Genomic DNA, 27,827 nt, shown 5'->3' on the forward strand with positions numbered 1-27,827 from the left:
AAGAGACTATAGCGTTTTCAGTTGTTGAACCACTTCTAAAGATAAACTGTACATTTGACAGCAAATTATGTGATATAAAATGATCAATTATCCTTACATGCACAGGCTTTTCAATAACTTTAGCAAGCACTGATGGCATAGAAATAGGTCTAAAATTGTCTACATTATCCCCTTTCTCCCTTTTTATAAATCTGTTTTACTACTGAGTACTTTAATCATTCATGAAACTGACCATTCTTAAAGGAAAAAACACAAATATGGCTAAGTACAGGGCTACCATGTGCAGCACAGGTAATATTCTGCTAGGCACACCACCATATCCAGAGTCTTTGGTTTTAGGGATTTAATTATACACTCAATCTCCCCCTTGTCATTATCACAGAGGAGTATTTCAAATATAAATCTTGGAAAGGCATTTTCCAAGACAGTTATACAAAGGGCGTTCAAAAAGTTTCACACAGTCATCTCTAATTTTTTTATTTTATTTATTTATTTTTTTATTTTATTTTATTTTATTTTATTTATTTATTTATTTATTGAGGAAGAGAATGAAATTTTTTCTGAACATACTTGGAACATTTAGCTATAGGTTGGTATACAAAAGTATTTCCTTTTATTTACAGGTGAGCCATAATGGACCATGAAGTAGATGTCAGGTTGCGACAACAGTCGGTGACGGAGATACTCTTCAAGACTGGCGATGACTGCCACGTCGATTCACAGGAAGTTGCTCCCTGTTTATGGGGAAGGTACAGTGGATCACAGCAGTACACAGCGGTGGTTGCAGAGGTTTAAATAAGGTGATTCCTCTCTTAGAATTCTAAGTCCACCACTCTTAACACACTAAATACTTTGATCCTTTTAGGATGCCACATAAAAAGTGAAGGAAATGACCTTAGTTACAATGAAGATCCAAATCCAAAAACACCACTTAAGTTAGATAGTGGCACTGAAACAGAATCAAACATGGGTACTTAGTTACTTGTTCCATTTATCAATCTCTTTGTAACCATTATGATGTGGAACACGTCAAGTTTATAAGAAATGCACACATGAATCAAGGTTCTTTAAGCTTAAAATTTTTATTACCTACCCCATTTCCTAAAAATGGCACAAAATGCATATATTATACCTATAGATTTATTTATTCCTATTCAAGAATTCATCTATGGTATAGAAGAAGTTGTAAAGGAGATATGATTTCAATTATTTTTGGAACTAATACTGCTTTCTGTCAGGTATTTTATTTCATCTGGTAATTTATCAAGAAGTTTTCCAGCAGTATATTTTACCCCTTTCTGTGCCAAAGATAGGTTAAGCAGATAGTGTAAGTATTTCTTTCTCCTGGTATTATAATCATGAGTGTCACTGTTGTTTTTAATCTTGTCCATGTTGTTGAGAATAAACTTCATTGCTGAGTAAATGTACTGTGAGGCTGTTGTAAGAATTCCTTACCTTTTAAACAGATGCCTACAATATATGCAACTATTATTCTAACCACTTTCTTTTAAGCAATGAATACTTTTTGCCTATGTGTTGAGTTACCCTAAAACATTATTCCATATGGCATTAGAGACTGAAAGTTGTGAAGTATGTTAGCTTATTAATTCCTATATCCTCAAAATTGGCAGTTATTCTGATTGCAGAAGTTGCTGAATATAGTTGCTTTAGGAGATCCAAAATATGAATTTCCCAATTAAGGCTCTCATCTATATGTACAACCAAAATCTTGGTATGCTCTACCCTGACTTCTGTTGATGTGTTATATTTCAAACTGTACCTCTTGCAGCAGAAAATTGGATGTACTGTGCTTTTTCAACACTCAGAGCAAGCCCATTCGCAGAAAACCTATTAATAACTTTTCCAAAGACATTATTTGTATCATTTTCGATTGGAGTTTCTTTTACTGGATTAATAATGACGCTTGTATCATCAGCAAACAGTATCAGTTCAGCAAACAGTATCAGTTCAGCTTCTTGTTTCAGATTAGAAGGGAGGTCACTCACATATATCAAGAACAGAAGTGGGCCTAATATCAAACCCTGTGGAATGTGTAATTTCACCTCAGTTACATGAAGTGGGAAACTTTCTTAAATCACTTAAACCATATAAAGAAAATTTTTGCTTCCTGTTCTGTAGATATGACTTAAACCACTCATATGCTGTTCCATTTATACCACAGAATTGTAATTTCTGAAACATAATGTCATGGTTCACACAATAGAATGCTTTGGATAAGTCACAGAGAATTCCTACTGGTGACAGTTTACTGCTTAAAGACTCTATTATGTGGGCAGTGAAATTGTATATGGCTGTCTCAGTGGAACAGCATTTTTGAAATCCGAACTGTAGTTTAGTAAGTATCCTATTACTGTCGAGATGGCTAACCACTCGAGTACATTACTTCCTCAACAATTTTTGAAAATGCTGTAAGCCAGGATACTGGCTGGTAATTATCAACATCTGTGCTGTCCCCTTTTTTTGTAGAGGATCTTGACAATGGGACATTTTAACCAGTCTGGAAAAATATCTTGAGTTGGTGATGCATTACCACAGTTGCCACAAGTTTCCCCAAGTGGAATTCCCTGATTTCCAGTTAAGTTTCAGCAGTTTTCTCTGACAAATTTTGAGATCTCAAGGGTGAATTAAGATGTAAGTTGCCAATCTGTCTTTGCAGCTACAGTACAAGAAACAACAGTGCAAACAAGGAAATATCTAAATAAAACTTGCAAGCAGATGGTGTTTCCTAATGTGAGTAAACATCTTCAAGTACTAACAACATAACATCTTTTGTAATGAATTGGAGAAAGCAAGCCAAATGATGTGAGTGTTTCATTAAGACCACTGATGTTATTTTATTTCAATAAAATGAAACACATTTGGCAACAAAAATATGCATTTCCTTGGTGTCACAAGACGGATATAAAATACCTTCACAGGTTTCAGAAATAACCTCAGAAAAAAAGTAAGCCTCAAGAGAGTGTATAAGGTGGGGAAGAATTGGGTAAACCAAAGCTGTAGGTGTTCGTTATTGTCAGTTATTACCCACTGTGTTATATCTATTATTTTACAACCGAGCAAGGTGGCGCAGTGGTTAGCACACTGGACTCGCATTCGGGAGGACGACGGTTCAATCCCGTCTCCAGCCATCCTGATTTAGGTTTTCCGTGATTTCCCTAAATCATTTCAGGCAAATGCCGGGATGGTTCCTTTGAAAGGGCACGGCCGATTTCCTTCCCCATCCTTCCCTAACCCGAGCTTGCGCTCCGTCTCTAATAACCTTGTCGACGGGACGTTAAAACAACACTAACCTAACCTAACCTATTATTTTACAGGTATTGTGTGATTCTTCTTTCGAGAAATACATGAGTACATAGCGTACAAACCATCAGTGGCTGACAATTTTCTTCTTCTCATCATCCATATTTTCTAACATATAAACTATTTTGAAGTGCCAAAATGTACTAGAACAAATAATATGTCTATAAAACACAACACTGTACAATGTGCCTGCAGAGTGACAGTCACAATTGCTAATCTCCATCGCCCATAGTCTCTGGCCTGCTGAGGAGCACCACAGTCCTGGGCCCATGGGTAAACCATGAAAATCCACTGCATTATGCCACACACAAACAGAAGCGGCCTGCAGACAGATCGGTAAGACTAGATCTGACGAGCAGGGCTTGCACATCAGTGGGAACTGAATGTGCTTCAGATCAGCTGGTTCGGTCAATTACCGATACCCGCAAAAAAGGCCTTTGATTCTGGCCCGGCGTGGAAGTACACTTCTCAGCTATTCAAGAGCCACAACAGTGTGTTGATGAAATAAGACCATGGTGAGAAATCCATGCAAGAGATAACTTGTTCAAATACTCTGAGAATCAATAATAATGAGGATAGTTAACAACTCACAGTAAAGCTGATTGCCGAGCTGCAGACAGGCAGACAGACAATCTCACTCACAACTAAATTTTCACCATAGCTTTTGTCAGAAAACAAGAGCAAACACACATTCACACAATCACTGAGACAACCTACACACACGACCGCCGTCTCTGGCTGCTGCACCTCCAATCTCTGAGAATCAGATCTAAACAAACCACTCCTCATGCCTCCTTGACTCTCCTCAGCAGCTGCTACAGTAGTGGCAAGAAGTGGTGGCAGCACTGACTGCAAGCTGAGGGTAATGGCAAGAAGGGGAGAAGTAGTAGGAATGTGGGAGAAGGGAAGCAGCACACAAAATCAGCTGCACCCAGCCAGCAACAATGCACGACACCTCAGTGAACAACACATTTCATATACTGAGACAAAAATGAGATTTTTCCAGTGGATCTTTTTTTTCCAAATTTTCCTGGCGTATTTGAAATTCCCTGATTCCCCGAACCTGTGGCAGCCCTGATTACATATATGACACAGAACATCACCTGGAACTGCTCTACATTGTTTTAGTATCTTGTTAGAGATGCCATCTACTCCAACAGACCATTTATTTTTCAAATATTTAACGAATTTCCTTATTTCGAAAGACATTGTTAGGTGAAAATTAATCTAAGATTTCTCAAAACTGACTCTTCCATGTACTGCTTGGCCTTTTTTTTTTTTTTAACTATTCTCACCAATTTCTTCACCAAAACTTAAGAAATGGTTGTTAAATACATTAGCTATTTGTGTACTGCTGGTTAAGATGGTCTCATTCTCTTTAATAGTAATACTACCTACCCCAGTGATTACTTTTCCTGTCTCCCTTCTAACAACATTCCGTACTGATTCCATTTAACTGCCCGAATTGTTAATTTCATCTCTTATATACATATTTCTTGATTTTTCTGACAATTTTTCTCAATAAATTATAATAATTTTTGTAGTGTAATATTACTTCTGGGCCTGTACTAAGTCTTGCTGTCTCACACAGTTTTCTTTTTCTTTCTGAAGACACTTACCTGTAGTAATAAAAGATTTCTTTGAAAACTGTTTGGTGTTACATTTAGTAATTTTTTTAGGCAATAATGTTAAAAAAATTTATCAAGAAGTATGTTGCATGTATCATTAGCATTTGGCTCATTATATACCTCTCCCCAATTAACATTTTAACTTTCTCTGAAGTGCTCTGTAGATACTGGGTCGAGCAGCCTTACACTTTTACTTAGATTAGATTTACTTTCATTAAAATTGATCCGTAGTGAGGAGGTCCTCCAGGATGTGGAACATGTCAGAAAAACAACAAAACATGACAAATATTTACAACTAAAACAAATAAGCTAATGTACCATTTCACAGGTCCCAAGTGGAATGATCGTCATTTTTTAATGAACACTAAGAGTCATTTTACAAATACTAATGCACTGAATTTAAAATAAAAAAGTTTTTTATTTATTTTTAGGGTAATAAACATGCAATACAACTATTGTAATACTTATTTACAATGAACACATTACTGCACTGAAATGGTGCAGAAGTTATGTTGTACTTATATACAAATCAGTTGGTTTTACTGAGAAATTCATCAATGGAGTAGAAGGAGTTGGCCACCAATAAATCCTTTAGGCTTCTCTTAAACCGAATTTCATTGGTTGTTAAGCTTTTTATGGCTGCTGGCAAGTTATTGAAAATGTGTGTTCCTTTTTGTACAAGACTAAGTGACTTTAAATCCTTGTGAAGATTATTCTTATTTCTAGTATTGATTCCATGAATTGAGCTGTTGGTTTGAAAAAGTGATATATTTTTAATGACAAATTTCATTAAGGAATAAATATATTGGCAAGCAGTAGTTAGTATCCCTAGTTCCCTAAACAGGCTTCTGCAGGATGTTCTTGAGTTCACACCACATATAACTCTTACTGCACGTTTTTGTGCCCGAAAAACGTTAGCTTGGCTTGATGAATTACCCCAAAAAATAATCCCATATGACATTATGGAATGAAAGCAAGCATAGTATGCCAGCTTTTTCATTTTTATATCCCCTATGTCTGACAAAATTTGCATTGCAAACAGATCTGTTAAGACACTTCAGCAGTTCTGTGGTGTGCTCCTCCCAGTTGAATTTATTATCAAGCTGTAATCCCAAGAATTTAACACTGTCCACTTCTTCTATCTTCTTGTCATCGTATGTTAGACATATACTTTGGGACACCCCTTACAAGTTCTGAACTGCATGTAGTGTGTTTTTTCAAAGTTTAGTGACAAAGAATTGGCTAGGAACCAGTGATTAATGTCCACAAATATTTTATTGGCTGATCTTTCTAAGACTACACTTGATTTGCTATTTATTGCAATGTTTGTATCATCGGCAAACAAAACAGACTTGGCATCTGGTAATGTTACTGATGAAAGGTCATTGATATACACAAGAAAAAGTAGGGGGTCCCAAAATGGAACCTTGTGGGACCCCACATGTAATTAGTTCCCAGTTGGATGATGCCTGATAGCTTGATACATGTCTCTTTCCTAATAACACCCTTTGTTTCCTGCCAGAGATATAAGATTTGAACCATTTTGCAGCATTTCCTGTTACACTATAATATTCTATTTTACTTAAAAGGATATTTTGATTTACACAGTCAAATGCCTTTGACAGATCACAAAATATACCACTTGCCTGCAATTTTTTGTCTAATGAATTAAGCACATTTTCACTGTAAGTGTAGATAGCCTTCTCAATATCAGTACCCTTTAGAAATCCAAACTGTGACTTTGACGGTATGTTATTTGAGATAAGATGGTTATAAAGACGACTGTACATTACTTTTTCGAGAATTTTTGAGAATGCTGGCAACAGTGAAATTGGACGGAAATTTGATGCTATTTCTTTATCTCCCTTCTTAAACAGTGGCTTAACTTCAGCATATTTCAGCCATTCAGGAAATATTCCACTGATAAACAACTGGTTACACAGATAGTGTAATATGTTACTTAGCTCAGAATCACATTCTTTAATTAACTTTGTTGATATTTTATCATACCTACTAGATGTTTTTGATTTTAAAGATTTTATGATGGACATTATTTCTGTTGGGGTAGTGAGGGTCAAATTCATATTATGGAAGTTACTTGAAATGTCTGGTCTAAGGTAATCCATAGCAGCATCTACCGAACCTGACAACCCCATCTTTTCAGTAACAGTTATAAAATGTTTGTTAAAAAGTTCTGCAACACTATACACATCTGTCACCAATGTATCATTTACTCTTAATGCTATTTGTTCCTCTTCATGTCTGGTTCTACCGGTCTCCTCCTTCACTATATCCCATATTGTCTTTATTTTGTTATCTGATATGACTATCTTTTCCTTGTAATATATTTGCTTTGACATCCGTATTACAGTCTTTAATATTTTGCAGTATTTCTTATAATGTGCTATAGCATCAACATTGGAAATGTTTCGGATTGACAGATACAGTTTTCTTTTTGTTTTACAAGATACCCCTATTCCTCGAGTAATCCATGGCTTCTTTGTAGACTTTGCTCTAACCTTGGTAAGTTTTGGGGGAAAGCAGTGTTCGAATAAGGTAAGCACTTTATTAGCAAAAATGTTATATTTTTCATTCATGCCATGAGCACTGTAAACATGTGAATGACTCTGAGGAGTGTCCTAAAATAATCAATTTTTGGCTTACTGATTACCCTCTTCAGCTCAGATTTAACAGATTTTATATCCTGTTCAGTATTAACATTTAACAGAAGGAACTGCACGTCATGGTCTGAGAGGCCATTGACTATTGGTTTTGTAATATAATTTTGTGCATTGGACTTTTCTATAAAGATATTATCAATGGCTGTTTGTGAGCAAGTGCCTATCCTAGTGGGGAACTTTACAATGGGAATTAAGTTGAATGATAAGTGTTACTAACTCAAATAAGTTCTTATTGGGAGAGTCTTTAAGGAAATTTACATTGAAATCACCAGCAACCACTATTTCTTTGTTTTTGGTTGTTAAATGGGCCAGTACAAAGGTGGTTTACAAACAGATTAAAGTTACCTGCCGGTGCTCGATATACACTTAATATTATGAAGGATTTTTTGTGAAAATCTAATTCTGTTGCACATGCTTCCATATGCTGTTCTAGGCAAAATTTATGAATGTCTATGTTCTTAAATTTATGACAGTTCCTGACGAATGTGGCAACTCCTCCTTTCTCCATTTCTGACCTACAAAAGTGAGATGCTAACCTAAACCCTGTAACACTTAAAAGTTCTATACCAGTGGCCACATGATGTTCAGAGAGGCAGATTATGTCAGCTGGGTTTGAAGACTAATTCATCTATGCAGATAGTTAATTCATTACTTTTATTTCTCAGTCCTCGAATATTTTGATGCAATAAAGATAGCTGACATTTCACATTGAATGAGTTAAAATTGGGTGGAGTTAAAATATCTGCTGACAGTTGAAAATTCTTAACCAATGGCTGTTTATGCTGATGTAATAAGCTGGAATTATGTTTTTTGATTTCTTTCTCAAACTGAAGGTTTGTCTCAGTTCTAACCCCTCTTAAAATTTGCTTTCTTTCTGTCCTCCCTACCCTAAAAAAGGGTCTTTTCTGAATCCTATAACCACTCGTATTTCCCCAGCCAATTTACCCTTCCCCTACCTGTTGAGGTGAAGGCCATGCCTAGTATAATCCCACCTACTGAGAGAATCAACATGAACTACACCAATGTGTGACCCCACACCCGACATGAGCAGCCGTTCCAGCTCCAAATTAACTCTCTTGACAGAAGAGTTCAAATGAGGTCGGTCATGGCGCCCAAGAACAGATACAAACTCAACACTAGTATGCTTCGATGCTGATGCAATCTTCGCCAGGTCACACTCTATACTGTACCCAGGATCTCTGTCAATACTGTTACCTGCCCCACCCACTATACCGTATTTACTCGAATCTAAGCCGCGCTTTTTTTCCGGTTTTTGTAATCCAAAAAACCGACTGCGGCTTAGAATCGAGTGCAAAGTAAGCGGAAGTTCTGTAAAATGTTGGTAGGTGCCGCCACAAGTAACTTTTGCCGTCGAATATATGTAGCGCTACACAAGCATGCTTTGAAGGCACAAAGATAAATACTGGCGCCAAAACCTCTGGGCCAGTAAATAAATTTTAAAAAAAGAAAAAGGTGGAAGACTAGCTTTTTATCTCCGCCCCGAGTTTCGACCATTTTTATACATTATCCAACGAAGTAAATACAAATTCCGTATTGTTCATCTTCGAATGTAGCAGCCTTTCAATGTACTACGAAAATCCGACTGGCAAGACTGTTTGGGATGTTTGTCAATATGGCCAACTCTACGTTCTGAATTTTTTCCTATCTGTGACAAGAGATGGTTGCTAATAGGAACTTTTATGAATTGTGAATCACATGCAGTATTCTCTTCATCATAAGAATAGTACAAATATAAACATTTTGCCATGTATTCTTTTGTGTTTGCTGCTACTTCATTTAAATCCTGTCTGCCTAATAAACTTCGAAACTAGAGTGAGACAACAGCAATCGCGGAAGAATATACATATCATGCCATGTTTATATTAGTATTATTCTTGCGCCGATTAGAGATACAGTCAGAAATGAAGCACGACAACTGACTGGATTTTTAAATCTAAGATGACTCTAATTTCTGTGCAGAAGGTACTGTACTAAAGAGGCATCTGGAAAGATATTCAAACGGAGAAAAATTTTTGCTAAACTCTCCTTCACAACATCTTCTATCACGCGCAGTCTATTATTTGGTTCTTGTTGATCATTATCAAAGAAAGCAGCAGTGTAAGTAACAACAAATTGCAGTCTCTTGCCATTGTTTCGCTAATGAGACGATTTTATTTATTTATTTATTTATTTTCAATTGGAAGCGGCGGTAGCGCGTACAAAAGCAAGCCATGCCGCGAGCGGCGACAGGTCGTAAACACTCACTATCAGAATGCGACAAACAATGCGTGACACAGTACAATAATGCATTTTCAGCTTAGAGTGACGAAACACCTATAACAAAGTAACGGCACTTATCAGATCAAAGAAAAGTAAGCAATCAATTCAACCCAGACGAAGCACGTGAAAAAGAAAGGGTACCCGTATAAATATGGACGGAGCACCTGACGCATAGCAATGGCTACCTGGTAAAGCTTAACTGCTAAGCTTACGACTCGAACCAAACTACTGTAGCTGTATCGTCATTCATTCGACCTAAATTGTATCTCATATTACAATGGACCAACTTTGTTTCGATTTGGAGGTGCGGCCTAAAACTTTTCTCTACCCTTGAATTTCGAATCTCAAATTTCAGGTGTGGCTTAGATTCGGGAAAATTTTTTTTCCTTGATTTCGAGTCTCATTCTTCAGGTGCGGCTTAGATTCGAGTGCGGCTTAGATTCGAGTAAATACGGTAACCACGGTGTCTTCCTTAGTGAAATCTTTGCAAAGTGATCCTAAATCCTCTGTCACCTGCTCCAGACCAGCACTAGGTTTAAAAAAATTGGTGACCTGGTATTCTGATCCTAGTTCATCCTGCAAAAGTTGGCCAACACCTCTTCCATGGGAACTACCTAACAACAACACTTTCTTTCTCTTTACTGATTTCTCTACATTCTTACTTTTCAATTTGCTGCTGAAAGTTTGTTGTGCCCTGTCTACACCTGCAACTGCTTGAGGCTCACCAGCTTCTAACTGAAGCAACAGGTCAAATCTATTTTCCACATTCACCATAAAGCTGTCAGACAAAGTTCTAGGCCTGTTCCTCCTGTTGCCACTTCCCACCTCTCTTTACCCTTCTCCCTCCTTAACCTGTCAAGTTCTCCCCTGGCCTTGTCTAAGTCAGCCTGAAGGGCAGCAATTTTCGCCTCCTGTTCTAGTATCTTCCTATCTCTACTACAAATCCTACAAAACCACTGATGAGTCTCATTTACTTCTGACTTATTCCCACGCCACTACAGTCACCCACATGGAAAAAACTACAGCACCCATCACACCAAAGCCCCGACCTAACAATTCTACGGCAAGTCAAGCACTTTTCACTCATGATAAACGTAATAGTTTATTAAGAATAAGTCAGTTAAATTACAGATAAACACAAAAATATGGTTACACAAATTTGGCCTATACGCAACTGTGTGTAAACAAAACAAAAGTGCAAAGTTTCTGAAACAACAACTTAAACTTTACGCTACTTTCCGGAAATGCTAGTTAAATAATGAAGAGATATGCTAAGTTAAATTGCTGGGGAGAGCAAGGAACAACTAAACGAAGTTCTATAGATTGGCTGCAGCAGAACGTAAACAGAAAATACAACTGTACGGTCTTTTCGCGTTTTCTGCTACATTACGTAAAGAAAAACGAAACCTTTAATGGTACACTTAAATGGCACACTAATACACTTATTTACCACATAATCAGTACTAATCTATATGTTTTATAATCTAAAATGACTTATCTTTACGAGAAGACCAAAACTCGCGCTAGTCGCCGGGCTGCAGGGCTGCCAACAACTTAATGGTTTCTGAACCCTCCTAGGTTTTATAAGCTAATCAATTATACATCATGGTCTGATAATCTATCTATCACAGGGAAAGTATTTAGTTTTACATCCACTTGCTGTGCAAATACATTATCTATTGGAGTGCTACTGTCTTGAGCTATACATGTAGGGAAATTGATTACTGATTCTAAATTATATGTCATTAATAACACTAATAGTTCACTTTTATTATCCGAATTGTGTAGGAAGTTTACCCTGTAATCACCACAGATTAATAACTTCTTCTTTTTGTCTGACAGACAGCATAATAGGAATGAATAACTCCCAATCTCCTAATGGGGACCTCTACACTGTTGCTAATATCAACACTACATTATCTAGCTGTAGTTCACATGCACAAACTCCAATGTGCTAATCGACCGTATTTTCTCTTACTTCTACAGTTTCATATTTATATCCTTGTTTTGTGTATATGGCAACTCCTCCTTTATCTATGCTAGATCTGCAAATGTAGGACACTAAATTATACCCACTCACAGTAACATATTCTATCACCACAGTTACATCTGTTCAGACAGACAAAGTATATCAATCTCATTCTTATTTTTCAGATCATCTAAACACACTAACAGCTCATTTACTTTTTTATTCCATTGATATTTTGATGAATTAAGTTGGTGCTACCCATAGCTTCTTCCCTATTTAGTGTACATTAAGCTTTTTTATTCTGTTTTCCTTTATTGTTGTCTGATTGGACTTTGGTTTTAACCTAAAAAACATGTCTACCTGGTCTCATTAACCACAGGGATCATACCTTGTGCAACTGTGGCCCCCTTTACAGTGTCTGCTAATTGAGAAGCTAATTTACCTTTTACCTTCCTAATGAGATGCAGGCCATGTGTAGTGTATCCCCACCTACCAATAGCATCAACTGGAACAACACTTATGTCAGAGTTTGCTGGTGTCTGAAGCATCCTGTTCAGCTCAGTGTTAACATGCCCCACAGCAGCGTTTATCCAGGGTCGATCATGGCATGAAAGACCCCCCCCCCCCCCCCCCAAAACCCACATTTGTGTGCCCAGTTTCTGCCCCTATTTTGTCCATGTCACTTCTAACACTATATCTTGGATTCATAGCCAGGCTATTTCCTGCTCCCCAACTACAATTACCTGATCTTCCTTCTTAAAGCCCCTGCATAGTTCACCTCAAGTTTTCTGCCATTTTGCTAACACTTGGTTTCACAAAGCTTGTGACCTGGTAACCAGCACCGAATTTCTCCTGAAGCTGCTGGCCTACACCCCCACCATGACTGCTACCTAGAAGCAAAAGTCTTCTTTTCTTATTCTGATTTTATCCCAACCAGTCTTTTATCTTTAAGCTAATATTCTGCTTCAATCTACATTTAACTACATATGGATGAGGCCCTTTCTCCACTACTTCAGACAGCAAGCCAAACTGATTTAATAACTGAATTTCTAAAGTACTTTCAACAGTTCCCCTTTTTCATCCTTTGCTTGCTACCTTTTCCCAGCACCCTGTCTCTTTTTCCTCCCTTAGTCTATGTAATTCCAAATTTGCGTTTTCTAATTCAGCCTTAAGGGAACAAGTTTTAGCCTCCTGTTTAGCAATTTTTCTGTCTTTTCCACATAACAATGGAAGAGTCTTCCTTGCCATTACATTCGCCCCAACAAAACCATAACCTACAGTCTTCACAGAACAGCCCCTGCTTCAGATTTCTATGGAAACTACCAAATTTGTCACTGGCGGTTTGATGGGAAAAGTTACACGAAAGCAGAGAATAACTTGGCACAAGAGCACTGAAGTTTTGTAAACTGTACTAATACATAACACTAATGTAAATTAACTTTTAGACTTACTTTCAAAAGTTTTAATTAACAACTTAAACGTTATGTGACACCCATGAATTAAACGTTGAAAAACTAAGTCTAGTCAAACTCACATGAAATTAATAATTAATGGCTCATTAAGTTTAGGAGACAACATATGGGGAACACTATGATCATACATATATAAGCAAACAGTGCAGATGACAAATTTAACATACCATCAAGTATTATCAGTTCAAATCAAATTTTTATTCTCACATAAAAGCCGCATACAATCAAAGACCAACATTTATTTATTAGTTTATGTATTACTTTACATGGTTATCATTTTTTTTTTAAATCTATGGTCATAATAGATATGGTGTTACTGTTGTTGAGAGATACTATATTACACGGTCGTCACTCAACAAATCTTCTACACTATAGTAGCATTTGCTTTTAAAATATTTTTACTGGTCTCCTTCAGTATTATTATTTTTTTTTTTTTTTATCTGGGTCACTTTTCCCCATACAAATCTTATTTAGAAATTTCATGCCATGCAGTGTGGATTTTTCATATAGTCTGAGTCTGTGGGTAGGTACCACGTAATCTGCAACACATCTAACACAATCAACAATGTAACATAATCAACACTATAACATAGGAATCAGCTTAATTTTTCAAGAAACTCCTCAACTAAATAGGAGTGACCCATGAGGAAACTCTTCAATTTCCACTTGAAAGCGCATGGATTCCTGCTAACATTGTTTTTAATTCTTGTGGTAGCTTACTGAAAATATATGCAGCATTATACCGCACACATTTCTGCACACGAGTCAAGGACGTGCGATCCAAATGCAGATTGGATTTCTGCTTAGTATTAAGTGAGTGAAAGCTGCTAATTGAGAATAAGCTGATATTGTTAACAAGAAACGACACTAAAGAATATAAAGGGTGTTCCAAAATAATGTATACTGACATGCGTTTCCTCTGTTACACCATAGACACTTCCATTGTCTGTTGAATGTCTGTTTCTTTTGCAACATCCCTTCTTCATGTCATGCACCGTTCCTTCGACACCAAACTTATCATGGATTTCTGTAATTGTTACCGTTGTTGGTGGTGGTGTTCCAAATTAAACCATCCAACGTCGTCGCACTCACATTCTCTGTTTTCCAGTAACATTTGAGCAGCCATTTCTGTTGAGCCAACCAAATGCCATGTTTGTTCATATTACTGAAACAGAAGACATTGTTGTTGTTATGTTTTTCACCAACTTCAGCATTATTGCCCGCAAAAATTATATTTCTACCTCCTTTAATTACAGAAATATTCAGTTTCAGAGTGTGCATACATTATTTTGGGACACCCTGTCTATATTGAGATGCCAATGTCAGAATACCCAGACTAGTGAACAGGGGTCGACAAGACATTCGCGAACTTGCACCACTTATTGCCTGAACTGCCCATTTCTGAGCCAAAAATATCCTTTGAGAATGGGAAGCGTTACCCCACAATCTAATACCATACAACATACGCAAATGAAAATAAGCGAAGTAGACTAATTTTCGTGCCAAACGATCACGTACTTCTGATACCATTTGAATAGTAAAAATAGCAGTGTTAAGCCATAGAACATGTCCCTGAATGTGGGCTTCCCATCACAGTTTACTATCTATATGAACACTAGAAATTAGAACTGTTCAGTTTCACCAATCATATGCCCATTCTTGTGAAATTAAAACATTAGGTTTTGTTGAATTATGTGACAGAATCTGTAAAACCTGAGTCTTACTGTGATTTCGCATTAGTTTATTTTCTACAATCAACGAACTTAGGTCATGAACTGCATTATTTCAAACAGACCCAATGCTGCACACATCTTTTACTATCAGGCTGGTGTCATCGGCAAATAGAAATAATTTAGAATTACCTGTAATACTGAAGGGCATACAACTTTTTTTTTTTTTTTTCTCTTCTCAGATACACGTGTATTGTACAATTCTAATGCAAACAGAGTTATGAACTATAATCCTTGTAAAGATATTCATCGATGCAGTAGAAGGAGTTGGCCAACAGGAACTTCTTTAATTCACTCTGAAACCGATCTTTAATCACCTACAAGACCTTCGATATGCTCTGGTAAGTTATTGAATATATGAGAACACATGTATTTGACTCCTTTTTGTACTAATGTTAAGCTTTTATAGATCATACCAACACAATCAAATGCCTCAGATAAATCAAAAAATGTGCCTAGCAATTCGAAACCGTTTGTTTAATCCAACCAGTACCTCACAGAGAAAAGAGAATATAGCGTTTTCAGTTGTTGAACCACTTCTAAAGATAAACTGTACATTTGACAGCAAATTATGTGATATAAAATGATCAATTATCCTTACATGCACAGGCTTTTCAATAACTTTAGCAAGCACTGATGGCATAGAAATAGGTCTAAAATTGTCTACATTATCCCCTTTCTCCCTTTTTATAAATCTGTTTTACTACTGAGAACTTTAATCATTCATGAAACTGACCATTCTTAAATGAAAAAATACAAATATGGCTAAGTACAGGGCTACCATGTGCAGCACAGGTAATATTCTGCTAGGCACACCACCATATCCAGAGTCCTTAGTTTTAGGGATTTAATTATACATTCAATCTCCCCCTTGTCATTTTCACAGAGGAGTATTTCAAATATCAATCTTGGAAAGGCATTTTCCAAGACAGTTATACAAAGGGCGTTCAAAACGTTTCACACAGTCGTCTCTAATTAATTAATTAATTTATTTATTTGAGGAGGAGAACGAAATTTTTTATGAACATACTTGGAACATTTAGCTATAGGTTGGTATATAAAAGTATTTCCTTTTATTTACATGTGAGCTATAATGGACCATGAAGTAGATGTCAGGTTGCGACAACAGTCGGTGATGGAGTTCCTCTTCAAGACTGGCGATGACTGCCATGTCGATTCACAGAAAGTTGTTCCCTATTTATGGGGAGGGTACAGTGGATCACAGCAGTATGCAGCGGTGGTTGCAGAGGTTTAAAGAAGGTGATTCCTCTCTACTGGACAATCCACGATGCGGTAGACCATCGATGGCCGTGAGTGATGTGAATAAGGAGACCACTGATCAAATCATCTGAAATGACAGATGTGTGATGACAACAGTTTGCTGAAATGACTCATTCATTACTGGGTAGTGTGGTATCACTGGTACAGTCACTAGGGTACAGAAAAATCTGTGCATGTTGAGTGTCTAGATTATTGACACGAGAAATGAAAACGACGAGGAAGAATGTGTGTGAGGGTCTCATAAAGACCTTTACTGAAGAGTGGAAACAGTGTTTTATGGCGTCATTACCCAGGATGAAACATTGTTGTTTTTCTCCAAACCTGAGAGAAAAATCCAATCCATGGAGTGGCATCATCCGGGTTCCCCTCGGAAGAAGATACCAAGACTTTCACAAAGACTTTTTCAGTGTGGTGTCATTTTCATTGACTTTTTGCAACCTGGCTCCACAATTAACTGAGATCGTTACTGTTTGTCATTGGACAAGCTGCGATGTGCCACAAGACCCACAGACCACGGCTTCAGGGTCGGCTCATCAAACTACATTATGACAATGCCAAACCCCCATACAGCCCTTATGACGCAGGAGAAAATCAGGAAAATGGGTTGGAAAATTGTTCCTCATCCTCCCACCAGTCCGGACTTGGCTCTGTCTGATTTTTCTCTCTTTGGTCGTCTGAAGCCCCACCTGCGCAGTAAAACATTTGATAGTGAGAAAGACCTTATTTCCTGTGTCCAGCAATGATGTAAGAGTCAATCCCTTGATTTTATAAAAGTGCATTTACAACATGGAAAGAACGTTGAACCAGACCCATCACAGCTGATGGAGACTACATTGAATAGGCTCAATGTATAGCTAAATGTTCCAAGTATGTTCACAAAAAATTTCATTCTCCTCCTGCAAAAAATTAAAAAAAATTAGAGACAATTGTGCAAAACATTTTGAACATCCTTTGTAAAAGTCACCACATATAACTAATTTTTTGTACTTCCTAGAAAGTGAACCCTCTCTAGTTGGGCAGAAATGCTCTGAAGTCACAGTTAGGAGACCTATAAACAAATAGAAGTTTGGTTTCACTAAATTCAACTGCCTATGCACACCATTCAAATACCTGTTCATTGCAGTGCCGTGATACATCTATAGACTTACGTACATGCCCAGCATGGCTCAGATCTTATTTGTAGCCTAAAGGCTTTGAGCAGATTAGCTTTTCAATGATATTGTAAACTGGGTTTCTTCAAATGGTCTCTCACTCAATACAGATAAAAACCTTTATATGAGATTCCATACTGGAAGAAATTAACATTAAGTGTAGAGATAAGAAATACAAAAATCTGAGGTTACAAAATTCCTGGGTGCTTATATAGACAGCAAATGTAACTGGTCAGCACACATTCTTCATCTTTATAAAACACTTAGCTCAGCAATATTTGCACTACAGGTTATTGCTTCAGTGGCTGAAGTAGACACCATTAAGGCTTTGTACTTTGGCTATTTTCATTCATTAACGTCATATGCTATTATATTCTGGGGGAACCAGCCTCTCGCAAAGAAAATTTTCACTGCACAAAGAAAAGCCATTAGAATAATGGGTGGTGTCTATCACAGGCACTCTTGCAGACGCTTGTTTCGAAAGATGGGGATCCTTACCACCTCCTCACAATATATCTTTTCCTTGTTGATCTTTGTCTGTAAAAACCCTTCTATCTAAAAAGATACCAGCCAATTTCATGACTATAACATAAGAACCAATAACAGTCTACACATTTAACTGAAAAGCCTAACTATGGTTCAAAAAGGATCTTATTACTCCAGCATTAAGCTGTTTAATGCTCTCCCACCACACATCAAATGCCTTCACAAAAGACTGCCAGTATTCAAGCACACTCTCACAGAGTACCTGATAGAGAAATCTTTATAAAAAGTTGATGAATATGTGAAAGAAAATGTATATAATCACTAAATTTGTAAGTGTTGTAAAATTAGTATAATTAATTTTATTCTGTGTACTATCATAGATATATGACAATTATTTATTGTTATTCCTGTATTTCCTTTGGAATATTTAGTTTATTCCGTCTCCTGCATATATTACACATCCTTAACATGTAAAAACAATTTTTTGTTAATTGATTGTGTTGTTGTTTGGTTGATTTTTATTTACATTGTAACTTGTTATTGTATTTATATAAGTTACATATGAACTCCCCCACGAGCCATGGACCTTGCCCTTGGTGGGCAGGCTTGTGTGCCTCAGCGATACAGATGGCCGTACCGTAGGTGCAACCACAACGGAGGGGTATCTGTTGAGAGGCCAGACAAACATGTGGTTCCTGAAGAGGGGCAGCAGCCTTTTCAGTAGTTGCAGGGGCAACAGTCTGGATGATTGACTGGCCTGGCCTTGTAACAATAACCAAAATGGCCTTGCTGTTCTGGTACTGCGAACGGCTGAAAGCAAGGGGAAACTACAGCCGCACTTTTTCCCGAGGGCATGCAGCTTTACTCTAGGATTAAATGATGATGGCGTCCTCTTGGGTAAAATATTAAGCAGCTAAAATAGTCCCCCATTCGGATCTCTGGACGGGGACTACTCAAGAGGACAACGTTATCAGGAGAAAGGAAACTGGCATTCTACGGATCGGAGCGTGGAATGTCAGATGCCTTAATCGGGCAGGTAGGTTAGAAAATTTAAAAAGGGAAATGGATAGATTAAAGTTAGATATAGTGGGAATTAGTGAAGTTCGGTGGCAGGAGGAACAAGACTTCTGGTCAGGTGAATACAGGGTTATAAATACAAAATCAAATAGAGGTAATGCAGGAGTAGGTTTAATAGTGAATAAAAAAATTGGAGTACAGGTAACCTACTACAAACAGCATAGTGAACGCATTATTGTGGCCAAGATAGACACGAAGCCCACGCCTACTACAGTAGTTCAAGTTTATATGCCAACTAGCTCTGCAGATGACGAAGAAATTTAAGAAATGTATGAGGAGATGAAAGAAATAATTCAGATAGTGAAGGGAGATGAAAATTTAATAGTCATGGGTGACTGGAATTCGATAGTAGGAAAAGGAAGAGAAGGAAACTTAGTAGGTGAATATGGATTGCGGGGAAGAAATGAAAGAGGAACCTGCCTGGTAGAATTTTGCACAGAGCATAACTTAATCATAGCTAACACTTGGTTCAAGAATCATAAAAGAAGGTTGAATACATGGAAGAAGCCTGGATATACTGACAGGTTTCAGATTGATTATATAGTGGTAGACAGAGATTTAGGAACCAGGTTTTAAATTGTAAGACATTTCCAGAGTCAGATGTGGACTCTGACCACAATCTATTGGTTATGAACTGTAGATTAGAACTAAAGAAACTGCAAAAAGGAGGGAATTTAAGGATATGGGACATGGATAAACTGACAGAACCAGAGGTTGTAGAGAGTTTCAGGGAGAGCATTAGGGAACGATTGACAAGAATGGGGGAAAGAAATACAGCAGAAGAAGAATGGCACAACTTCAATGATCATTAGCGCCCAGACTACGTTAGGAATGCACCGCGAGGCACAAGTTTAAAACCGCAACTAAAAGGGAAAACACGATAAAAGACAGACTGACAGGCATAGGATTAAAAAAACAGCATAATCAAATGTCCTTAGAGAGGTTTGTCAAGTTGATAAAACGAAGAACGCGAGCAGCTGCTCGTGGGTCATTCGCTAAAATGGCGAAGAAGAATGGGTAGCTTTGAGAGATGAAATAGTGAAGGCAGCAAAGGATCAAGTAGGTAAAAAGACAAGGGCTAATAGAAAGCCTTGGGTAACAGAAGAGATACTGAATTTAATTGATGAAAGGAGAAAATACCAAAAATGCAGTTAACGAAGCACGCAAAAAGGAATACAAACATCTCAAAAATGAGATCGACAGGAAGTGCAAAGTGGTTAAGCAGAGATGGCTAGAGGACCATTGTAAGGATGTAGAGGTTTATCTCACTAGGGGTAAGATAGATACTGCCTACAGGAAAAATAAAGAGACCTTTGGAGAAAAGAGAACCACTTGTATGAATATCAAGAGCTCAGATGGAAACCCAGTTCTAAGCAAAGAAGGGAAAGCAGGAAGGTGGAAGGAGTACATAGAGGGTCTATACAAGGGCAATGTACTTGAGCATAATATTATGGAAATGGAAGAGAATGTAGATGATGATGAAATGGGAGATATGATACTGCGTGAAGAGTTTGACAGACCACTGAAAGACCTGAGTCGAAACAAGGCACCGGGAGTAGACAACATTCCATTAGAACTACTGCCGGCCTCGGGAGAGCCAGTCCTGATAAAACTCTACCATCTGGTAAGCAAGATGTATGAGACCGGCGAAATACTGTCAGACTTCAAGAAGAATATAATAATTCCAATCCCAAAGAAAGCAGGTGTTGACAGATGTGAAAATTACCGAAATATCACTTTAATAAGCCATGGCTGCAAAATACTAACACGAATTCTTTACAGACGAATAGAAAAACTAGTAGAAGCCGACCTCGGGGAAGATCAATTTGGATTCCGTAGAAATGTTGGAACACGTGAGGCAATACTGACCTTACGACTCACCTTAGAAGAAAGATAAAGGAAAGGCAAACCTACATTTCTAGCATTTGTAGACTTGGAGAAAGCTTTTGACAATGTTGACTGGAATACTCTCTTTCAAATTCTGAAGGTGACAGGGGTAAAATACAGGGAACAAAAGGCTATTTACAATTTGTACAGAAACCAGATGGCAGTTATAGGAGTCGAGGGGCATGGAAGGGAAGCAGTGGTTGGGAATGGAGTGAGACAGGGTTGTAGCCTCTCCCCGATGTTATTCAATCTGTATATCGAGCAAGCAGTAAAGGAAACAAAAGGAAAAATGGAGTAGGTATTAAAAACCATGGAGAAGAAATTAAAACTTTGAGTTTCGCCGATGACACTGTAATTCTGTCAGACACAGCAAAGGACATGGAAGAACAGTTGAATGGAATGGACAGTGACTTGAAAGGAGGATATAAGAAGAACATCAACAAAAGCAAAACGATAATGGAATGTAGTCGAGTTAAGTCGGGTGATGCTGAGGGAATTAGATTAGGAAATGAGACACTTAAAGTAGCAAAGGAGTTTTGCTATATGGGGAGCAAAATAACTGTTGATGGTCAAAGTAGAGAGTATATAAAACGTAGACTGGCAATGGCAAGGAAAGCGTTTCTGAAGAAGAGGAATTTGTTAACATCGAGTATAGATTTTAGTGTCAGGAAGTCGTTTCTGAAAGTATTTGTATGGACGATAAATAGTTTCGAGAAGAAGAGAATGTTCCGAGGCATCAAGGGATCACCAATTTAGTATTGGAAGGCAGCGTGGAGGGTAAGACTCGTAGAGGGAGACCAAGAGATGAATACACTAAACAGATACAGAAGGATGTACGTTGCAGGATAGAGTAGCATGGAGAGCTGCATCAATCCAGTCTCAGGACTGAAGAAGAAGAAGAATAAGAAGAAGAAGAAGAAGAAGAAGGAAGAAGAAGACGACGACGACGACGACATTTGAACAATGTAGAATACGACACGCACCATATCCTTGTGATTCAAAATGGTTCAAATGCCTCTGAGCACTATGGGACTTCACTTCTGAGATCATCAGTCCCCTAGAATTTATAACTACCTAAACCTAACTAACCTATGGACATCACACACATACATGCCCGAGGCAGGATTCGAACCTGCGACCGTAGCGGTCGCGCAGTTCCAGACTGTAGCGCCTAGAACCGCTCGGCCACTCCGGTCGGCCCTTGTGATTCACTCACTACCAGGATCTACGGAATATGAAATGAAATAGATAAATAAATAAATACTACAAAACACATTTTTATTTATTAACACACCAAGAATCTGACGCAGCTTGCCATGTCCAATTTTTTTGTCCATATAGATTATTTCACTTATACATCATACTGATTGTTTTGTGGTGAAATGAGCAAGTTTTGTTTTTACAAAATTTAATTCCAAATTATTATTTTTTATCCATGCCTCCACTGCTAAATATAGCTGACTAACGCTATTGAGTTATCTGCATGAAGTGTGGTATATGGATCAACCTGGCTTGGCTTATCATCAATGTAACACAAAAATAGTAGTGGCCCTAATAACGAACCTAGTAAAACACCTAATTATATGTGTTTCCAGTCAGAAAGGAATTCTGAGTCACCATTATTAACGAGTACTCTTTGTTTTTTGTTTACCAAGTATGATGACATCCAACTTGGAGATTTTCCTTGAAAACCATAGCTAGTCAGCTTTTGAAGAAGCCAGTGATGATTTATAGTTTTGAAGGCTTTGGCAAGATTGCAAAAGATGTCCGAGACACACATCCCATTATCAAGATAACTGCTAACTTCTGTGACCAATTCATTTATCGTATGGGTTGTGCTGAAGATTTTTCTGAAACCACACTGATGGCATGAAATACTATTGTGGGACACATTGTAATTTTATATCTGGTCACATGCAGCTCTTTCAAATATCTGCAACAAGTGAGGGTCAATGGAAGCATCCAATACCACACGTCTGCTCTGACCCACGACGTAATGGCGTTGTGGTGTGTGATGTCATTACAGAACGGAGTTTTTGAGTTGGTTGTGTTTGTAGATGTCATGTTGTGTGTTTGATGGTGCCCCTCCGGTCATGTACGTGTATGGGCTGAGTGTAACATGTACTGAATTCATTCGAGGTTTCATGCTGCTAGTTCAGTGTTGCTGGGAGTGTTACATGTTGGTCATGTGTCGTGCATTGGAAGTGCATTTAGTGAGGGTCCTCCCTTCACTGTTATGTATTTAGCTTGTCTCCACCCTACACCTCCAACTTCCCGCGGTTGTGCCATTAGTTTCATTTTATTTTTGGAGTGAGACATTATTGGGTTTTCGCATTTGTTGGTGTGTGTACGTAATAATGTCATAGGCACCATACCGGAGACGCTGAAAGTAGCAGTTTCCACCATATTGATGACATCATGGGTCAAAGCAGGTGGTGGAATCTGACACTTCTGTAATGCCATAAATGAGAGTACAATTTAACAAAAGCTAAGATAATATCTGGATAACACCTACTGTCTGAAGCATTATTAATCGAGAGGCAAATAAAAACAGTGACAGGAAAGAGTTCCACAAAATCTAATAGGCCTACATATTCTAAGACTGTCAGCATGCATGCATACAATGCATACATTACATACATACATACATAGGGATATTAAACCGATTCCAGCAGACAATTCAGCATCAAGGGCAGACAGCTAAAAAAACCTCTTACAGTACAAAACCCATTAGAGCACTAAAAATTGGCAATTCATCACATTAAAATAACATTTCTAGCAAATTAATATATTCTTCCCTTGAACTGACCATCCTTACACTACTTTCGAAATCTATGATCAACTCTAAGGATAATTCCTGGCGGATCTAAATGTGCCTCAGTTACACCCACCCATAAAACTGGAAACAGGTAAATCACTGACAACTGGAGACTCATTTCACATGTAAGTTTCCTCAAAAATGTTTTAGAAAATATCCCATAACAAATTTGCATCAGACTCTGCATTTTGGTTCTCTCTGAGAGAGAGAGAGAGAGAGAGAGAGAGAGAGAGAGAGAGAGAGAGAGAATGTTACAAATGAATTCCTTGCAGAATTATCCAATTAAAGAAAAAATAATAATATTAGTGCCAAAGCCTGTGTTGTTTGGCAGATGCAATTCTAGTCAGGAAACCGAAATATTAATGGTGGTGTTCTTGTGAGGACGGGGTGTTGCTTTCTTAACACAAAGTAAATGGTCACACTGACAAACTGCACTGTCCAAGTACAATTAGACACAAAAAACTGTTTGTAAATGACATAAGCTGGCTAACTATAGAGTGCTGTAGATTGATTTCTTGATGCATGAAATTATCCTTCATTTTAGGATAAGTACTGCAAAAATCAAACATATAAATGGAAATGTTTTGGCAGCAGTGAAAAGTCAATATTAAATTCTTACTTTGTATTTTATTAATAAATATTTCTGTTAGTTTCAATGAGAGACGTATTGCATCAGAGAATGACTGAACTGTGCACCTGTTTATGCAACATACCACTCATTTCATCCACACCTTGGGTGCCCAGTTCTCATTTGGTAGAAACTGCAAACATATAAAACAAATGCAAAGCTTTGGAATTAAACACATTTCAGCAGATAAGCAGCCATTGTTTAATCTTTCTATTCTTATTTCAGATTTATGTGAAAATGTATTTACGATGCAACAATACATAACATTGTCACATTATTACTTTGTAAAGCAATTTAAACTTAGACTCTTTAAAAAGTTGGGGCTTGTGCTATGCCTGCATAATATTTGTCTTGTTGATAACATAAGTCTAAAATTAATAAAAAAATAATTTTCAAGATCGTAAACCTAGTTGATGAACACAGTTCACATGTTAATATTTTGATGTACACTTTAATTCACTTGACAACTATCAATTTCATAAATTCATCTCATTGGATATTTTCTTTTCTCTTTGCTTTGGTTGGAGTATACAAATGTTGCTGGTTTTTACTTCGTGTTACAAAACATTTATGAATTTTGTTAAGTCAATAACGAAATAACTGGACAGAACCATTGTTTTTTCCCTCTCTCTCAAAGGTGGTAACAAGTCTCCATTCCATGGAAAAACAGTCTTTATGAACACTGCCATAGTACTTGGTTTTATTTAATTTTTTATGTGCTATTACAAATATACACAGTGTCTGAAGTTTAGGTAATGCTACTCAAAACAATCATTTCTGAGACTAGTAGCCGTCACATTAAAAATAAATAAATAAATAAATAAAAACAAACAATTTATATCATTTAGAAATTCTGTCATGCTAAATTAACAGGCAAACAGATTTGCCTTTACACTGACATAACAGCCTGGCTGTTTCTAAAACAAATAGAAACTACTATACAAGCATTTGAAAATGCAAAGATTTTTACATCTCAACTACAATTGAGTTTCTCTACAAAGATCCCTGACAGTTGCTCTGTACTAGGCACAGCAGCTCCATGTGACTACTGCAACCAATCATGTTGCACATTTTGTGGAGGGGGAAGGGGGGTAGGGGCAGGCACAATTACTGCAACAACAGAAGCTACCAAACCCTCACTATATACACATACTCTTTGTAGTAGGAGCAATTTTCATGAAGAGTGATAAAAAAAGGAAGTACTTTCAGAGAGACGATAGGTAGTTAGATAAACGGTCTAAGCTCCATATACCAAACAACACAAAAAGTATTACTTGTTTATAATAAACAAATACTTATATTTCTCGAAACATGTTCTGTAACTATCTCAAACCTAATGGGCTGGGGGAAGTGGAAAGGTGAGAGAGAGGGGGAGGGGGACGATATTAATATGTGTGAAACTAAGGTTTCTGTTTAACTCACCTATTTTCAAGTGATCATTTTCCTATCCTGTCTGAGCTAATATACAACTACATAACCATGACCATTAAAACACTTATCTACATATATTAACATATGTTATACAGGAATAAAGACAAAGTGGACAACAAAAGACCATTTAAGTTCTACAGAATATCTGATTTTTCCCACAATGAATGTGTTATTGTGGGTATTAGATCAAGTACAAAGGATATGACCTATGTGCAAATTATGTACACGAACTGTAAAAATGTTTCGACCACATAAAAAAATAGGAACAATGCATACACAGATCAGTGCTTTCTATTACACATGTTCACAACTAATTTAATGTCGTATGTTACATTTCTAGCAGCCTAATGTCTCTTAAATATTAATTTAGTTATTAAGGAAAGTTCTGTTACATTCATGAAAACTCTGCAAGAGGGAAACTGAAAACTGAGTTTCCTGCTTTTTACATTTATTGAACATGAAATCAGATCTAGCGCACAGTTTTCCGGTTTTCTTGGGCACTGCTTCCACAATGCCAAACATACATGAAAACCTCTTGCCAAATTATTAAAGTATAAGCATCATTAATTTTTAAATCGCACAAACTTTCACAAAACTGCTTAATGAAACAAATTCATAACCATCATTTGTGTGTGGTAGCAAGTAAGTGTTCTAGAAAACTCGCGCACGCCAACAGCAATAAACGACTTCTAGCATTTAGCATACTGCAATCCTATGTAATAATGCTTTAAATACGCGGCTAAATATGGAGTTCCATAACGTTCGCAAACAAAACTTCGGAACTGAACGTAAACCAAAACTGCTTTCGTCTACACTAGCATTAAATAGTAACTAATATCAGCACATAAATGACATTTGCTTTTCCCTGTAACTGACGACTAAACTTAGAAAAAGTCCTTTACCTGCCCATCCTCTTTCTAAAATAGTTGCAACAGGAAATATTGGAGGTCACGAAATATACTACCTACCTTCCTCCCACACTTCATCGAGTGACCATAATGAAAAATATATACAGCACAACAAAAGAAAGGGAAACGTTTCACCGCGGGTATCACATTTTACCTATTTTCTGGAACCATTATAGGCACAGAAATTCACGACAAGCGATCAATGCTTCTGGAAGGTTTGAGCAATGCATCGAGATTTCTAGAACCGTGAATCATATCGTCCATTAAGAACCGTGAATCACATCGTCCATTAGCGAAAAATACAGAAATTAGATCCAAAAAAATGAAATATGGGCAGAAACTATCCTATTAGGTCACAAACGCAGACGAATACATCAATACATCTGAAAATTTCAACAACGCATCTCTCCAAAGCTACAGCCGTTTATTGATTTTCTCTGAACAGTCTCTCACTCAGCTGCTAAAATATTTCTACAAATAAAGCAATCAGTATGTTAACCTATAATCAACTGGATATACCGCACTTCGCTAGCATTAACCATTAGTAACCCATTCAAATTATTGGTAAACGAACCCATGATTTATTGAAGGGCATATCCGTTGTATAACATGCACTATTTGTGATCGGTAACTGATGGATTTCAGATCACTTGACACAGATTCGAGACAGCGTACAAAAATAAGTTTCATGTAAATATCATGACGTGGATGTCGATGAAGTTACTGTGGCTATTTAAGCGAACAGCAGCGATTGAACAGAAGTTAGTAAAGTGCCTGGGAATTGGAATATAGCATTTCTGAATTAGGTTGCAAAGTTACGCAATAAATATATCATAACGCGGTCGGAATTATTTCAATTACGTCTACAATTTAATTTCTTTAACACAAAATGAAGCCCACCCTACACCAATACACTAACATTACCGATACAGGTCTTCCAAACAACCTTCGGCATAAATAATTTCGTTCGACATACATTAAATAACTTGAAATTAAATATTTTGTCCATTCTAACAACTTAAGTCGCTATTGATCCATTCACACAAAATCTATAATCGGCACAAGGTAGCAGCATGACA

The 27,827-nt window shown here is 37.3% G+C and overlaps 2 long non-coding RNA genes across 3 annotated transcripts; one reads left to right on the plus strand and one right to left on the minus strand.

Annotated features, from left to right (window-relative positions):
* On the plus strand, window positions 1–17,251 carry LOC126094580 (uncharacterized). The gene is made up of 2 exons (XR_007521853.1): window positions 1–291; window positions 15,877–17,251. It is a non-coding gene; the product is annotated as an uncharacterized LOC126094580 (long non-coding RNA).
* On the minus strand, window positions 13,554–27,657 carry LOC126094570 (uncharacterized). 2 transcript variants are annotated; one of them, XR_007521850.1, is made up of 3 exons: window positions 27,323–27,657; window positions 24,401–24,542; window positions 13,554–14,516 (listed from the first exon to the last, which is right to left on the minus strand). It is a non-coding gene; the product is annotated as an uncharacterized LOC126094570 (long non-coding RNA). The 2 variants fall into 2 exon arrangements; XR_007521852.1 differs by lacking the exon at window positions 27,323–27,657 and adding an exon at window positions 26,809–27,313.
* Window positions 27,658–27,827: the final 170 nt, after the last annotated feature.

This window comes from Schistocerca cancellata, chromosome 1, assembly GCF_023864275.1.
Source record: "Schistocerca cancellata isolate TAMUIC-IGC-003103 chromosome 1, iqSchCanc2.1, whole genome shotgun sequence".
Lineage (NCBI taxonomy): Eukaryota > Metazoa > Arthropoda > Insecta > Orthoptera > Acrididae > Schistocerca > Schistocerca cancellata.